This window comes from Nicotiana tabacum, chromosome 24 (genome assembly GCF_000715075.1).
Source record: "Nicotiana tabacum cultivar K326 chromosome 24, ASM71507v2, whole genome shotgun sequence".
Classification (NCBI taxonomy): Eukaryota; Viridiplantae; Streptophyta; class Magnoliopsida; order Solanales; family Solanaceae; genus Nicotiana; species Nicotiana tabacum.
Window position 1 is genome coordinate 26,298,957 of NC_134103.1, and position 4,680 is coordinate 26,303,636.

A 4,680-nucleotide genomic window follows, 5' to 3' on the forward strand; every position below is an offset into this window, starting at 1 on the left:
CAATTAAGTACACATGTATATGATACATGAAATAAGATTGTCTTGCTCCTGACTGCTATAAATAACACGCCATAGTGTAAGCATGTGCAAAGTCTGCTATCATACTTCAAATTGGCAATTTAACGCAAAAATAGTAACTACCCCGTTTATTCAGGGAATTAGCCTCTTGTAACCTCAAGTGCAACCCAGATAGTTCTCAACAAAGGTAAGAACACGAGAAGCGTTATAACTTTACGCTTGACAGCCAACTCTAGGCATATCATAGCCTAAGCATTCTTTCGAGTATAAATACTTGCCCCGATGCCCGCACATTAGCTCAAATCTCACATATATACGCACTCATAGGGCGTAGCTGTCACAAATAATTAACGCAGCTAGTGTCTCCACTAAGTTTAAATAAAATTCTCACCTCAAATAGGCCGCAACCCCGAAATAATATGCTTCTGAGAACTCCCAATCTCCAAACTCATAGAACACATGAATCACCATAACTGGTCCCAACTCCAACACTCGAATGACTAACACATCTTTCATGCACAATTATCCCACGAGGAATTCTTCCAAAAAGATTTTGTGCCACATAGCAATAACTACAATATCAACAATCTATCAACTAGGTGAATACCGCAATACTGATGAACATCTGTAAGTCAAAACACTATGCGCCTTCTGAAATGCGCACCCTTCTCGGGGATTACCGAGCAGTTATAACATTCACCTAAATATCTGAAACTGACCATGTTGTCCAAAATTCTTGACCTTCCCTTCAAGACTGAACCGCCAACTTGTAGATGTAAATCTAAATCCAGCACAACACAACATATCTATCATGCCATCTTGTGACAAGCACAAGAATATCATTACCAACTCTAAGTCACCAGCAGTTTACATATCCTGTTAGTTAGAAACCTTCCATTTTCTCTCATCCAGGTGGGAATCACAATACACAACATTTATCCCATACCGGTAGAAAACATCTAGTTCAAACCATGGTAGAAACCATCAAGAATGCTTTGAAACCCATTTGCACATAACCAAGCTATTAAAGTCGAATCTCCCTAACTCAACCAAGCCACACAGGTCACCAAACCCAAAAATATTGCCACCAAAACATCTGTAGAGCCTTACCACATCATGGGTAACCAAAAGAAATGATCATACCATTACCGTACTGGTCTAGCCTACTACACATTCATTCTATTTTCTCCAAGTTTCTTCTGAATTATTCTTAAGTTGACACTTTTCCTTGTCAGAACTCCACAATCCTTACCCAAAGCTCACTACATGACATCATAACATAAAACCACATTGCCCTAAGGCCCATAAGTTACTGTATTCTTTTTAAGCACCCCCATAAATACCACAACCGAGACATCCACTCTGAAAATACCTTATTTGAGTCTTAAGCCGTTTCCATCATCTTCCTGATACCGAAATATAAAATCCATAATGATAAAAATAATTTCCACAAGTCTCAACACCATCCAACTTAAATCTCAGATTCTTGCCATATACAAATCCGCCAAAAACAAATTCGCAGTTACTACATATTAATCTTGAATCCATTAGAACTTACTCGAGATTCATCCACTGTACTCAAATCTAGATTTCACGCCCAAACGGGCCGAACTGCCTATGCTCAATTAGTATAATAACACCCCAAAGAAGTAACCATGCCTTAACACAACTGATGAAGTTCATACTCCGTGCGCACTACATACTTCACAAATAACAACTCACTCATTCCATGATTTTCATATTTGCATAAAGTGTAATGTAACCCGTATTCAGGAATTTCCTTGCTCGAGTCATCCCCAATCTCCACCTCTACATTCATAACTGATCTACAAGTATGTCTCAGACCAAAACTAAAATTTAACATATGACTATGAAATCAAACTGTCAATAGTAGGCTCCCCCACTTGGCTCAAAGCCATAGATCATTTCATTCAATAACTCACAACACCCATACCGTATTACTGCCATGATACTGCAGTGAGTTAAACAAAAATTCTTCTCAAGCTCATGCAACACCAACCATAAAATACCTCAATCATCCACTAAGCATGCATTTATTTCTCTTGACAGTCAAGTCAACTTTCTCAACCAGATTCAAATTCAAATCTCAACACGTACACCCTGCTGGTAGAAAAAAAAGCCTCCACACAATAGCATAATGACCGCACATCCGTAGTTTACCTCATAGGTGATAATCCACCTGCTTAGCTTCAAACTGACATCTCTCCATAACCTTTCACAGTCACAACTACTACACAATCACTTAATCTTCCTGGGTCTAAACTCACCATAAGAAATGAAAAATCTACTTCATTCCACATTTAAACAACATGAAAAAGCTTTCAACATACTCATAACTCGAGACTATACATCACATCAAGATAGAAATCAAGCACCCGATAGTCCTTTTTACATCCCAAACAAACTCTTCCCATCATATTCGAACCATCTGGACACATCCCGCAGTCACAACATACTCCTCATATATCCATTCAATCACTCATCGATCCACAAATTCCACTCATAGGGACATTACTGGATATGAGTCCAAATGTACAAGTTCACACAACTGAAGCGACCAAGCCTAAGCTGCAGTCTAAACCTGGCCTTATGTCCTCTAGACAGGCCCATCACCAAAACATAGAATACATATATCGAACCTCGTTCATGGAATCATAAGTCGGCGATGCACAGCTGATACCAAGCACTCACATGCGTGCACGAATGCATGGAAGGAATTCAAAGAGTTATGTTTCAAGCTGAATCAATTCCGCACGATAACAAAAAATAGATGGAAAATTATCCTAAATTCCCTGTAGCCTCTCGAAGATAAGTATGGACGTCATCATACCGATCCACAAAACTCTACTAAACACTTGCTCATGACTTGTTGAACCTATGAACCTAGAGCTTTGATACCAACTTGTCACGACCCAAAATCCAACTAGCCGTGATGGCACCCAACCCCACCCGTTAGGTAAGCCAATTTACAAATATCTGATTCAAATAATATTTATCTAACCCTATTAAACTCCCCAAGGACTGGTAGTACAAATCATGAACTTCTAAGATTAGAATTTACAAAAACTGGTATGAATAAATGCATCATCTATTCGAAATGTACATAAACAGATTCTTATAAATCTAAGGCTACCATGAATAAGAGGCAGCTACGACCGGAACACAGGTACATCTTCAAATCCATCTCCCGTTGATCATAGCAACATCAACATTCAATAGCTGCATGCAAGGTGCAGAAGTGTAGTATGAGTACAACCGACCCCATGTACTCAATAAGTAACAAACCTAACCTTAGGTTGAAAGTAGTGGCGAGCTAGAACATAAGTCGGGGTTAACACCAATAACCAATAACATTTTATAACAATATAATTTAAAGCAGCACAAGTAATAATTAAACAATAACATGCTCAACTTAATCATGATTTCTGAAAATAGCTCCGCCTTTCAAGTATATCAGTGAAAATTCAAGTCTTTTACCGAAGTTGCCAAAAATATGAGTTTTGAAACAGTAATTTTTCCAATATTCCTTTCAGCAATAAATAAGATATTTCATTTTCTTTCCACATAGCCAGTGGAAAATGCATCAATTTGCCCATATGCCAATATGTGTGAGAAGTCATGAATGACGTAATACCGTACAACATGAGAAAAATGCATCTCTATGCATGTATGTCAAGTGTGAATATCAATGCGATGCACCTCAACGATAAAATCATATGTATACTCTAAGAGTATCATTTCACTCAGTCCTCCCAGTCACTCAATCCTCTCAGTCACTCAGTCCTCCCACTCACTCAATCCTCACAATCACTCAGTCCTCCCACTCACTCAATCCTTACAGTCACTCATGCCACACAGTCACTCGATCCTTACAAGTCACTCAACACTCGCGCTCGGCACTCGCACTCGGCACTCACACTCAATAGGTACCTGTGCTCACTGGGGGCGTGTACAGACTCCGGAGGGGCTCCTTCGGCCCAAACGCTATAACAAGCCAATCATGGAATAAATAAATGAAACATGCTGCGACGCGCATCCCGAACCCATAAATATCCTCAGCATCAGGCCTTCGGCCTGTCACGACCCGAAATTCCCACCGTCAGGACCTTGATGTCGCCTAACATTTCATTTGGTAGGCAAGCCAATATTAGAGAATTCATTATTGGGGCTGCTGTTCGGGATGGGGTGGCAATGCGTTAGCCCGGCAGGAACAGTCTGGGATGGAACCTTCTCGTCCTAGAGGCAAGCCAAGCATTAGAGAATTCCTAATGTTGGACAAAGTGTCCTGAAGTACTGTGGTGGCAATGAACCCCTCCGGAACCTGAGCTAGCCCAAAAGGAATAGTCTGGGCTGGAACCTCCTTGTCAAGATCTATCTGAGCCTCTACTGCTAAGGCTGCTGCTCGGGCTCTGGGCTGAGCCCTACCCCTACCTCGGCCTCTGGCACGACCTCGTCCTCAAGCTCTGCCCCGCGTAGGAGCTGCCACTGAAGGCTCTGACTGCTGCTCAGCTGAGGAAGCAGTACACGTTCTCGCCATCTGCAAGAGAACAAGAGTAGAAGAGTTCAATGAGTATTGAGAAAACAACATCGCACGACAGAGGAGAATAGAAGTGAAATTTGTTCCTAAACTTCATAACATCT